Source organism: Papio anubis, chromosome 9 (assembly GCF_008728515.1).
Source record: "Papio anubis isolate 15944 chromosome 9, Panubis1.0, whole genome shotgun sequence".
NCBI lineage: Eukaryota > Metazoa > Chordata > Mammalia > Primates > Cercopithecidae > Papio > Papio anubis.
In genome coordinates this window covers 87710860-87724822 of record NC_044984.1, presented here as the reverse complement: position 1 = coordinate 87724822, position 13963 = coordinate 87710860, and positions in this window count along the sequence as shown.

The following is a 13963-nucleotide window of genomic DNA, read 5'->3' as shown; positions in this document are numbered from 1 at the left end:
GTGCCGGATGTGGGTGAGAATTCTGGCTCCCCATGTTGCCTCCACTGATACTACAAGCACTGGAGTGGCCTTGTTACTTTTGAGCACTGGAAAAAGTCTTCTTATCTCCACTAGAGCTCCTGTGACACCATCCCAGTGGAGAAGGGGAAGGGTGCCCCATTAACAGAAGTGGCAGTCCAGACTCCCTCCTTCACCTTTGCTGGCATGGATGGAGGTGGAGTCAAAGTTTTTTCTATGATGTTTGGCTGCAGTAGAGTGGTTATTACTGAAAAGTTTTCTGTCTTGCTGTTTGGCTAGACTTCTCTTTTCCTGGTCCTTTGGCTAGAGACTTCAGGTTTTTTTTGGACTTTCTTTGTCTATATCCATTGGCATTCTGTGCATCTACCTTCTCCAACTCCAGCACAGTTTGGGATATAGGAGGCAATAAAGAAGCGCAGAGAATTCACTGCTATGTCATTCTTTGGGTCCTGAGATACCTAGTAGTCTGCATTCTTCTTTCCACCTTTATATATAAGGTCTAGGATTTTTAGTTGTACTTTGCAGAAGGAATAGGGAAATGTACTTCTCCATTTTTCTCAAAGCAAAAGCCCCTAATGTATATCCAGCCCATTTATTTAGAAGTCTCTTTAATTCGGCCCCCCCCCAAAAAAATGTGGATATTAATGAAACTTTTGTCTTCCAAATTGAATCTAATTATTATTATTGAGACAGGGTCTCCCTCTGTCACTCAGGCTGGAGTGCAGTGGCATGACCCCCAGGCTGAAGCCATTTTCCCACCTCAGCCCCCTGAATAGCTGGGACCACAGGCATACATCACCATGCCCAGCTAATGTTTTATTTTTAGTAGAGATGGAGTCTTACTATGTTGCCCAGGCTGGTCTTGAACTCCTGGGTTCAAATAATCCTTCCGTCTCAGCCTCCCCAAATGCTGGAATCACAGGTGTGAACCTCCGCACCTGGCCAAAATTGAACCTAAATAGAAGAATTGTTGAGTTTGGATTATTTGAGACATTGAGACTCACTCTTTCTTAGGAGTAAACCTCATGCCCTAGATTTTTCAGGGAAGTTTGGGTTTTAAATAATTTCATTATTTTAACCTCCCCAAAAAGACATTTCATCAACTAAAAAAATGTGGTATTTTAAATATTAAAAAACTGACAGATATGAGAAAAACCTGTATCTGACCTCAAGTCCCCCTTTTTTTTTTCATTTTGGAAAATGAGGTTACTTTAGTCCTGAGATACAAGAGGCAACCCATAATAATTATTTTGAGGCATTCTTTTGCTAAACATCTGGATGATTGTTAGAGAATAATAACAATGATAATAAAAGTGAATATTTGAAGAATATTTTACTATAAATCAGGTACAATGGTGAGTTTATATTCACTGTCTCATGTAAAATTCACTGTATGCCTATTCAGAATATTGTAATATTTTCTTTTCTTTTCTTTTTTTTGAGATGGAGTCTCACTCTTGTTACCCAGGCTGGAGTGCAGTGGTTTGATCTCGGCTCACCACAACCTCCACCTCCCAGGTTCAAGTGATTCTCCTGCCTCATCCTCCCAAGTAGCTAGGATTACAGGCATGCGCCACCTGGCCCAGCTAATTTTGTGTTTTTAGTATAGACAGGGTTTCTCCATGTTGGTCAGGCTGGTCTCAGACCCCCAACCTCAGATGATCCGCCTGCCTTGGCCTCCCAAAGTGTTGGGATTACAGGCATGAGCCACCGCACCCGGCCAATATTTTCTTCAGTTTACACATGAGTAAACAGTAGTTTAAAGAGGTTAAGTAGACCAGGCACGGTGGCTGACACCTGTAATCCCAGCGCTTTGGGAGGCCTAGGTGTGTGGATCACCTGAGGCTAGGAGTTCGAGACCAGTCTGGGCAACATGGCAAAACCCCCTCTCTACTAAAAATACAAAAATTAGCCAGGCGTAGAGGCAGATGCTTGTAATCCCAGCTACTCGAGTGGCTGAGGCACGAGAATCGCTTGAACTCGGGAGGCAGAGGTTGCAGTGAGCCAAGACTGTGCCACTGCACTCTAACCAGGGTAACAGAGTGAGACTCTGTCTCAAAAATAAAATAAAATAAAATAAAATAAAATAAAATAAAATAAAATAAAATAAAATAATAAAATAAATAAAATAAAATAAAAAAAGAGGTTAAGTAGATGGCTTAAAGTCACACAGCCAGCAAGTTGGGGGAGCTTAGTCTCTGTGACACTATCACCCATGCTGTAGACCATCACCATCTGATAGAAATAATGTGAGCCACATATATTATTTAAAATGTTCTAATAGCCACATTAAAAAGTAAAAAGGACCATGTGAGATTAATTTTAATAATGTATTTCCTTTAACCCAATATAGCCAAAATATTATCATTTCAACATGCAATCAATATAAAAATTATTAATGAGACAGTTACTTTTTTTGTGCGAAGTCTTTGAAATCTGGTGTGGATGTAACACATAGCACATATTGGTTTGGAGACTAAATTTTCATTGGAAATATTTGGTCTGTATTTAGATTTCATAAAATTTCATAAAATTAGATTTTATAAAATTTAGATTTCACAAAATTTACAGTTGAAAAAGTAGATTTACATATCAAAGTTATTCCAAACATATGCAGAAGTTCTCCGATAACTAAATTATGTAGAAGTTCTTCAATAACTAAATCTGGTCTAAGTTTTCAAATTAAAGTTTAAATTAATTACAATCTCCTTTCTCTGTCACTGTAGCTATATTTTGAGTGCTCAGTAGTCATGGCTGAGTGCTCTAGAACATTCTGTTACCCTGCCTGAATTATTTCTGTTAAGGGCTGAATCTCAAGGGGAACAAAACTTATGCCATAGCCAGAAAGAGGGAGAAAATTCGTGGAAGTGGAAGAAGGGTCAGCCAAGGGTCAAGAGAAAAGACCTTCTTTTTTGGCTGCTATTAAGGTTACAGTAAGTTCTAGAGTTTTGGTAACCAGGGAAGGAAGCTAAAAGTGTTTTCTTTCATTTCTGAGAATACATCATGTGTGTATCTTACTAAACCTGGCTTTTCAAAGAAGGCTATGTCTTGATCTAGGAAAGATTAAAGCCAAATGAAAATAGCACTGAGCTCCTGGCAGAATAGCTCACCAGCTGAGCATGTCCATGAGGTCACAAGCTCTGTGTATGTAATGGTTAGTCACTCAGTAAGGGGTCCAAGTCAAAGCTAAACCCTCTACCACAAACCCTGGAATGGAAAGGCCCTCACATTTATTCTTGTCGTAGTTGTTCATGGGGATCACTGGGTTATGGAATATGTCTCAAAATGGCAGAAATTATACCTCGGTGCCAAGCAGTAGTTCCTGATCTTTTAAAACTCAAATCTAGGCCGGGCGTGGTGGCTCACGCCTGTAATCCCAGCACTTTGGGAGGCCAAGGCGGGTGGATCACGAGGTCAGGAGTTCGAGACCATCCTGGATTACACGGTGAAACCCTGTCTCTACTAAAAATACAAAAAGTTAGCTGAGTGTGGTGGCAGGCACCTGTAGTCCCAGCTACTTGGGAGGCTGAGGCATGAGAATGGCGTGAACTTGGGAGGCGGAGCTTGCAGTGAGACGAGATCATGCCACTGCACTCCAGCCTGGGCAACAGAGTGAGACTCTGTCTCAAAAAAAAAAAAAAAAACAAAAAAACCAAACTCAGATCTATTTTACAGTAATAAATAAATGTTATGACCCCCTCTAAGGAACTAAAGTCATTATGTTATTTCTGCGAAGTAGTTAGAAAATAAAGAAATGATTTTAGTTTTAAAAAATCAACTTAATGCTGGGTACAGTGGCTCATTTCTATAACCCTAGCACTTTGGGAGGCTGAGGTGGGAAATTAGTTGAGGTCAGGAGTTCAAGACCAGCCTGGGCAACATAGGGAGACCTCATCTCTACAAAAAAAAAAAAAAAAAAAATTAAGGCCTGGCGCGGTGGCTCATGCCTGTAATCCCAAAACTTTGGGAGGCCGAGATGGGCAGATCACCTGGGGTCAAGAGTTTGAGACTAACCTGGCCAACATAGTGAAACCCCATCTCTACTAAAAATACAAAAAAAAATAGCCAAATATGGTGGCAGGCGCCTGTAGTCCCAGCTACTCAAGAGGCTGAGGTAGGATAATCACTTGAACCTGGGAGGCAGAGGTTGTAGTGAGCTGAGATCTCACCACTGTACTCCAGCCTGGGCAACAGAGCAAGACACCATCTCAGAAAAAAAATTTTTTTTAAAAAATTAGCCTGACGTGATGATGGACACCTATAGTCCCAGCTACTCAGGTGCCTGAGGCAGGAGGATTGCTTAGGCCCAGGAGGTTGAGGCTGTAGTGAGCTATGATCATGCCGCTTCACTGGGCAAGACAGTGAAATTTTGTCTCAAAAAAAAAAAAATCAACTTATGAGAATTATGTTTTTAAAGATTATATTGAAGTATGCCTTAATATGTTCTGTAATAATACTTATAATGCATATAAACACCAGCTTTAACTTTTCCTTAAACGAATGACATATGCTACTTAATTTACTCTAAATAGATTACATAAAGAAGCATCATTTAGGGCCGGGCGCAGTGGCTCATACCTGTAATCCCAGCACTTTGGGAGGCCAAGGCTGGCGGATTACTTGAGCTCAGGAGTTTGAGATCAGCCTGGGCAACATGGTGAGACCCCGTCTCTACTAAAAATACAAAAAAACAGCTGATGTGGTGGCATGCATCTGTGGTCCCAGCTATTTGGGAAACTGAGGTTTGAGCCCACGAGGCAGAGGTTGCAGTGAGCCAAGATTCCACCACTGCACTCCAGCCTGGGTGACAGAGCAAGACTGTGTCTCAAAAAATAAATAAATAAATAAATAAAGCAGGACTTGACAAGTGCATATAAAAAAATCACATTACATCTTGTTTGCTTTGGAGACCATATGTATATTAAAATGTAGATTTAGATTTAACTATTAATATATTTTACAGCACCAAAAATAATGGCATTCACAATCTGATGGTTGGAATTCTTGCATTTCGTGTGCTTAAAAAATGTAAATCTCTGATTTGATTATTTTTTGTTTTTTACTTCTCCAAGAAGAGAGAGAGTGATGGCTTTGTGCCCTCACTATATGGCAAATATCCATTTACACGGAGGTTCAGAAAGTGGGATTTGGAGTCCATTGTCTGAGTTTGAATCTGACTCTGCCACTTACCAGCTGTGTGACCTTGAGAAGTTACTTAAACTCCCTGTACCTTGTTTTCCTTGTCTAAAAAAGGGACACTAATAATGGTATCTATCTCATTGGGCTGTTGCAGGATTACACAAGTTCACATTTGTGGGGGACTTGAAACAGGTTTTGGCATATAGGAAAGGCTCAGTAAATGTTAGCTGTGGTTTATTTCCACCTGGATGTTCCACTCAACATTCCAAACCGAAGTTATCAGTTACTTGCACTTTATGCACTTTCTATATAAACTAGTGTTACTATCAAGAACTTTATTACCCTAAAAGCCCATGATTCAATTTTTCTTCCACTTACCTCCCTCATCTAATCACCCAGCAAGTGCTGTCTGTTTCAGGTCTGGTTTCTCCAAGCCATTTGCTCTTCTCCCTCTCTTTGATCATTGGTTCTTCACTGGTCTTTCTTTTCTTTTCTTTTTGATGGAGTCTCACTCTGTCGCTCAGGCTGGAGTGCAGTGGCGCTATCTCAGCTCACTACAACCTCTGCCTCCATCTCCGCCTCCCGCATTCAAGTGATCCTCCTGCCTCAGCCTCCCGAGTAGCTGGGACTACAGGCATGTGCTTCCGCACCCGGCTAATTTTTTGTTGTATTTTTAGTAGAGACGGGATTTCGCTATGTTGGTCAAGCTAGTCTCGAACTCCTGGCCTCAAGTGATCCTCCTGCCTCCACCTCCCAAAGTGCTAGGATTACAGGCACGAGCCACCACGACCGGCCTTAATGGGTCTTTCTGTGTAATTCCTTGTTCTCCTAAATTAACTCCTTATGTAGCATAGCCCCTAGCTACAACCTAAGTCTGAATGAAGTCCTCTGTCCTCAGTGGTTCTCTATTGCCTCCAAGAGACATTCATGTTTCTTTTCTTTACTTTTCTTTTTTTTTTTTTTTTTTGAGACAGAGTTCTGCTCTTGTTGCCCAGGCTGGAGTGCAATGGTGCGATCTCAGCTCACTACAACCTCTGCTTCCCGGGTTCAAGCGATTCTCCAGCCTCAGCCTCTTGCGTAGCTGGGATTACAGGCACCCGCCACCACGCCTGGCTAATTTTTGTATTTTTAGTAGAGGTGGGGTTTCACCGTGTTGTCCAGGCTGCTCTCAAACTCCTGACCTCAGGTGATCCGCCTGCCTCGGCCTCCCAAAGTGCTGGGATTACAGGTGTGAGCCACCATTCCCGGCTGAGACATTCAGGTTTCTTAGGATAGAATGAACATAAGGTCCTCTGTGATCTGTGTCTTCCTCTCCCTCATTCATTCATTCAACAACTATTTACTGAGCACTCACTGTGTATTAGCCACTCCTGCCCAGCGATTCTACTGAACACCGTGCTGCTTATAGTTTCTTGATCTCACATGCTTTTTCTTGTCAGTCTGTGATGGCTCACAAGTTATTCTCTGCTTGGAATGCCTTTTCCTAAAGCCACTTAGTGTCTGAGCCAGGACTGGAATTCATATTTCCTGACTCTTCACCCAGTGCTCTCTGTCTACGTGAACTGTCACCACCATTCAGGATCAAACACCTGTCCTGCATCGACCATGAGGTATGTAGGTACGTAGCAGCCTTTCAGTAAATGCTCCCTGAAACAATGATACTTTCTATGATAATAACTACATGTTTAGGGAAGTTTTACCAGTTCATATGGAAGTTATCATGCAACATGTTCACAGTTCTCTTCCCCTTAGTGAGTTTCAGCTTTTTAAATCTTAGGCCTAGGAGCTTATATGAGCTTTTTAAAGAAAAAAAAATAAGACTAGTCAAGTGCAGTTGTAAGGAGGGGAGAAAGAGGAGAACAAGCAGTTCCAACTGTAACTGACTGTGAACAATTAATTGAGAAAACTCTTATGATCTTTATTGTGAAATATAGGTGGGGAGGTGCTGATTCTCCTATTGTTCCAATGCACAGGTCTGGACAAAGGGGCCCTAAGGTACCTAGATGTGTCCTCTCTTTTTTTGACCCAAATTTGACAGACTAGAGAAGCATAAGAATAAGCTTCTGGTGGTCCGCTCCCTGTCTTCTCTTTCCTGGGCTTGCCATGGGCCCGCTAGCTTAGCCAGTCACTCATGCTTTTATTGATTCAGTCTGCAAACATTCAGTGTTCGTTTTGAACCAGGCCTTCTCCCAAATGATCTCTTGTGAACCCGCAAGCCCCCTTTTTTTCTTTTTATTAATTTTTTTAATTTTTAATTTTTGTGGGTACATAGTAGGTGTATGTACTTATGGGTTACATGAAATATTTTGATATAAGCGTGCAATGTGTAATAAACACATCGGGGTATCCATCACCTCCAGTATTTATCCTTTGTGTTACAAACAATCCAATTATGCTCTTTTAGTTATTTTAAAATGTACAATTAAATTATATTTGACAATTAAATTAAAATGTACAATTAAATTATATTTGTCTTCCTGTTGTGCTAGCAAATGCTAGATCTTTTTCATTCTTTGTATTTTTTTGTAACCATCCTTGCTATCCCCTCACCCCCACGTACCCTTCCCAGCCTCTGGTAACTATCCTTCTACTCTCTGTCTCCACAAGTTCAATTATTTAATTTTCAGCTCCCACAAATAAGTGAGAACATGTGAAGTTTGTCTTTCTGTGCTGGCTGTTTATTTCAAGACGAGGTCTTGCTATGTTGACCAGGCTGGTCTTGAATGCTTGGGTTCAAGTGATCCTCCTGCATTAGCCAGCGTCTGGCTTATAATCCTTTTCTTCAACCCCCACAAAGTTCCACTCATAGTGTGTAGGTTTGATGTTCTTTCTCCTGGGTCTAGACTTTGTCTAACACTGAAGTCTGGCCACTCACTCCTATTTTCCTGCTCTTTTTTTGGTGCAAACTGATTTGCAGTTTTAAAGAAGCTTCTTAATTTCTGTTGCTCTTGCTCCCTTTGTAGGTGAATAAGCTTCCAGGACATCTCTTTTGAGAGCCTGGGCATAGACAGTGTGTGTTTTGGGAGATGATCCTGGTAAGGGTATCAGGAGTAGAATTTAGGGGCTTTATTTAAAAGTTAATTTGACCAAATCCAATGCTACACCCTGCTGGTAGCAGAAAAACAGGAGCGGAAACAAGGCATAGAATAAATTCTATAAGCATTTAAAAAAATCCCCTAAAGATTAGGAAAAACCCAAGCAGTTCTGGCTTCTGAGAAGAATGTATCTTGTGTGCCATTCAGTTGCCCTGCAAAGCTCTTGCTTGGAAAACACAACACCTGGTGTAAGAAGCTCTGGATTTAAATTTGCAGACCATCACTGTCTTTTTCTAGGAATAATTACCCTTTTATCTCTTGCCTCATCTCCAAAGGCCACCTGTGACAGTGACGGAGCAAAGCTGAAACTGCAAGAGGATTCATTATTTTAATTCTTTGTTTTTGAAAATGATCAGTTTACAGCTGGGTTCTCCCTGGTTCATAAGGGTAAATAGGGCTCTTGAAAGCTTTGAGCTGTTTTGGCTTTCCCCAGACAGCTGTCCTAGCTGGGGTGGACAGATGATGGTACTGGAACCCAGCCTGGATCTGAGAGCTACTCTATCTGGGTCACTTGCTTTAGCTTCCTTCCATCCTCCTCCTACTCTCCTCCTCCCATGTCTTCCTTCCCCATCTTTATTCCTTCTCTGGGGTCCGGGTATTGTCCCTAGATGTCTTGAAGCTACTCAAATAGGAGGCAATAGTAATGTGAGCATAAGCCCTCAGTGGGGCTTGGAAAAGAATACCCCAAAGTGAAGGTATCAGAAGCAGCCACAGAAGCAAAGTTTTTCTCTGACTTTCCCCTGCCTTCCTGTCTCTCACCCTTTATTCTCCCTTGAGGCTAGCCATAGAAGCTAGAATCCTTCCGCAAGGGAGGTCATAGAAACCATAACTGCTCTTCCCCAAAGTCAGCCGGAAGAGTTAAAACTACTACTTTAACCTTCCCAGGCCTTTCTGTGTAAGAGGGGCCATAAAGAAATTCTCTGACCTACCTTGTTTGGTAATAGGTCATAAGACTCCCGTTGCAGAAAGGGTCCGGCTCCATACTGGGAAGAAAGAAATGCTGCAGAGAGGCCAGGAAAAATCTGAGTCCACAGGGCTTCATAGTTTTCCCCACACAGTCTATTTCCTTTCGATTATTCCTTTTCTGTCCAACCACAGTTCTACATGGCTGTCCATTCTTCACTGAACCTAAGCCATAAAAATGGACAGTTTTCCTTGTATCTCTGGGTCTTTATTCTGAAGGCTCTTGTGTCACATAAAACTGTGATCAAATAAATGTGTTAGGCTTTTTTTCTCTTGTTGACCTGTCTCTTGTTATAGGTGTCAGCTGTAACCCCTGTGATGGTGAGGAAAGGGATCACCCCCTTTCTGACCCTCTATCCTCTTCTCAGGTGTTCTAGAGTCATAAGCCAGCCAGAATCCTCCCCCTCTCCTTGGGCCTTCTTTCTGGCATCTCGGGGCCTTAACACGTCTCTGCCTGGGCTGGCGCATCCTTTCTCAAGCTGCAGTCATTTCCCAATCCTCTTCACAATTTTGAAAAATATACAAGTAATGCCCACACTATCAATTCTTTCATAATTTTATTTAATTTGACTCACTTAAAAAACTTAAATAAGCTTATTTTAAAAGGAGATTAAATTAATTATCATAAATGGAAGACTACTGTGAAATAGAAGTTAACTGAATACAATAAAAGCAAAATAATAAATGACCAACTGTGTGCCATTTAGAATCATCTTTCAGACCACTTGGGGTTAAACTCTTTTTTGGAAAATCCCTGTGACGACCCTCAGGTTTCCTCCCCAGTCACAGAGGGTGGGGCGAAGGCAGCATTCTCTCACTGTGGCAAGGACCTTTGGCTCCGTGTTCTCTCTGTGAATGACCTTAACCAACTTACTGGTTCCTGGGAAGTTTCTAAGCTATAGGAGCAATGACCATCTCTTAGAGTTTCCATTAAGATCAAATGAGACAATACCTGTAAAGGGCCTACCATAGGCCTAATAATAGGAAGCCCTCAAGAAATGGGCCGGGTCTGCTGGCTCATGCCTGTTATCGCAGAACTTTGGGAGGATTACTTGAGCCCAGGGGTTTGAGACCAGCCTGGGTAACATAGTTATTTTTAATCCAAAAAACTTAAAAAAATTAGCCAGATGTGGGAGTATGCGCCTGTAGTCCTAGCTACTTGGGAGGCAAAGGTGGGAAGATTGCTTGAGCACAGGAGGTTGAGGCTGCTGTGAGCCGTGATCACGCCACTGCATTCCAGCCTGGGTGACAGAATGAGACCCTGTCTCAAAAAAAAAAAAAAAAAAAAAAAAGAAAAAAAAAAGAAAAAGAAAACAAGGAAGCACTCAAGAAACATTAATTCTTCACCTAATGCTTCCTCTGTGGCAAGGAATAAAATTTGAATGAAAAGCTCCCTTGCTCTTGCCTTTGTATTTGGCAATCTGCTAAGCTAGGCAATTTGGTCTTCAAAACAGCTATCCTCCTGCCCCATTTCACCAGTGATAAGACTTAAAGCTTACATTGGCTAATTGACTTTCTTAGAGAGTGGACAATTACTAATGGTAAAGCTAGGATTCAAAGGCATGTCTGTACACTTCCAAAATCCATGTACTTGCTGTTAATAATTAAGCTAAACTGATTTTTTAAAATATTAACCTTATTGAGGTATACTTTACATACAATTAAACAATCATTTAAACATATATTTGTATGAATTAAAAAAATGTTTATGGCCTGGCATGGTGGCTCATGCCTGAAATCCCAGCACATTGGGAGGCTGAGGTGGGCAGATCACCTGAGATGGGGAGTTCGAGACCAGCCTGGCCGACATGGTGAAACCCCATCTCTACAAAAATACAAAAATTAGCTGGACATGATGGCAGGTACCTGTAATCCCAGCTACTCGGGAGGCTGAGGTGAGAGAATTGCTTGAGCCCAGGAGGCAGAGGTTGTAGATTGCACCACTGCATTCCAGCCTGGGTGACAGAGCAACACTCCGTCTCAAAAAAAAAAAAAGTTTATATTCATGTAACCACCAACACAAGATTTCACCTCCCAAGTTTCCATAGTGCTCTTTCCTGGCCATTCTCGTTGGCTATTCCCCTAAGTTTCTGTCCCATTATTGCATTGAGTCTATTTGGAGTGTATATTCAGTGCTACTTGAATCTATCCTTCCGGATTGCAGTCCTCAAATTTGGCCCAAATAAACTCTATACTTATACAAATTTTGCCTCAGTTTTTTCCTTTAGGTTGACACCATGGTATGGACAATTTTTCTTAACCTTTGCTTATTAATAGGCATTTATTTTCCCAGTATCTCAGCCCTGTCAATTTCTCTTCATCTCCACTAAGGGAACCAGCATCCCTCACCTGGACAACTGCAGATCCTCTTAAGTTGGTCTCCCAGCCTCCTCTTTAGCCCCTTTCAACTTACTCTCCACTATGCAGGCAGAGTGATCTTTAGAAGTACACAACTGCTCAAGAATCTTCAACTTGCCCTAAAACTCTCCTTCCTGGTATAAAGATCAAAATCTATATTTTGGCCAGCCAGACCCTGCATGGGCCAGCCACTTCCTACCTATGGTACCTTCTTTTCTTCTTCAGAGTCTTTTTTTTTTTTTTTTTCTGAGACACAATCTCACTGTTACCCAGGTTGGAGTGCAGTGGCATGATCTGCAACCTCCGCCTCCCAGCTAGCTTCAAGCAATTCTCCTGCCTCAGCCTCCCTAGTAGCTGGGATTACAGGCACACTCCACCACCACGCCTGGTTAATTTCTGTGGTTTTAGTAGAGATGGGGTTTCACCATATTGGCCAGGCTGGTCTTTTAACTCCTGTCCTCAAGTGATCTGCCTGCCTTGGCCTCCCAAAGGGCTGGGATTATAGGCATGAACCACCATGCCTGGCCTATGCCACCTGTCTTATCACTGCTTTGCTCAATGGTTCTTTGCTCTCCTGCTTGGCTGGCCTCTCTTAGGTTCTTCTTATGCATTTGCTTCTCACTGTTGCAAGTCTTAAGATTTTTGCAAGTGCAGTTTCCTTCAGATAAAAGGCTTTCCTCTTCCTAAGCCCACTCACCCACTCTCTGCCCTGCCAGCTAACATCTACTTCTCTCCTCTTAACCTCAACAAACATCTCATTTCTTCAGGAAAGTCTTTTCAACCCCCTGGGTTGGGTCTGATCATTTGTTTTCTTTTTTTTTTTTCCCCCTGAGACAGAGTCTTGCTCTGTCGCCTGGGCTGGAGTGCACTGGTGTGATCTTGGCTCACTGCAACCTCCGCCTCCCGGACTCAAGTGATTCTCCTGCCTCAGCCTCCCGAGTAGCTGGGATTACAGGTGTGCACCACCACACCTGGCTAATTTTTATATTTTTAGTAAAGACGGGGTTTCACCTTGTTGGCCAGGTTGGTCTCGAACTCCTAACCTCGTGATCTACCAGCCTCGGCCTCTCAAAGTGCTGGGATTGCAGGTGTGAGCCACTGTGCCTGGCCTGATCATTTGTTTTCTCAAAGAATTGTATTTCTTTTCTTCTTCAGAGTACTTTTCTCAGGTTATAATTTTGCCTTCTCTGGCAGGATTACAATGTAGCTTAATTTGTTGATATTTGCTTCAAAGACCTTAGGGATTCAGGCTGGCATGGTCCATGTCTTTTTCACATCCTGTTGACTCATAGCACATTTCTCAGCCCTTGGCACATAAAGCTAGAAAACAGAAGATGAATTAATGAATGAATGAATGAACTCACCCTTAGATCTGCCAGTGTCCCCAGCGAGCACTTCTAAAGTTCCACCGGTAGGTAAAACTGTTGTTAACCTTTTGGAAGAAGGGCATTAAGAAAGTGGATTACATTTCTGGAGCATTTGTTTGGTGCTAGACTAGGTGATTATCTTACTGTTGGTGTATGGAAAAAACAGGGATGTACTTCCCTATGGGCTTTGAACTTCAGCAAGGAGATTGCCTTCAGAGAGAGCTAAATTGCAAAACAAACATAAAAGCAATCAGATTATATAGGCAAATTACCTTAAAGGATGGAATGGCTTCTAGGTCCCAAGACTTGACTAATAGGCTTGAAGTTATTCACAGAGACAAAGAAAGAATGTGCCCTTCAGAAAGGAAATTAATTCGCCTGAGAGGAGGGCAAACTAAACTGTGCCTAAGGGGGGTTGGCTACAGAGCAAAGGCCCCGCCTCATCAGGCCCCAGTACAAACTCTTCAATTCCAATTCCTCTGGAGGTGGCTGACTCTGCTTGCTTTCTGGCTCTGCATTCATCAAGCAACCTAATTATACTCTGGCCTCCAGGGAGCAAATATAGCCATCAACTAATCTAGTCTCAGGCCTGCTTGGTGGGCTATATCTCCTTATAAATTAATAATTCAGCGTTCTGTTTGGGAGGCCAAAGCAGGAGAACTGCTTAAAGCCAGGAGTTCGAGACCAGCTAGGGCAACAAAGTAAGATCCCATTTCTATAAAAAATAAAAAGAAAAATAATTTGACATTTTAGTTTTATATATGGGCCTTGATGATGAGCCTGGTCAAGGGGAGTTTGTCCCGGAGAGATGGCTGTGTTCTCTACTTAAGCTTCCAAGGCTGTCCAGTGTGTGGGACACAATGTGGATAGTGGATAATTCACCCTAAAGTGCCCTGCTGTGGGGACTAGTGTTGGTTTCCCATTTTACAGATCAGTAAACTGACTGCTATTGGAAAGATGATTTAATATAATAGTTATTGCAGAATATCTCCAATCTGTGGAATTTTAATGTGCTCTGGATTT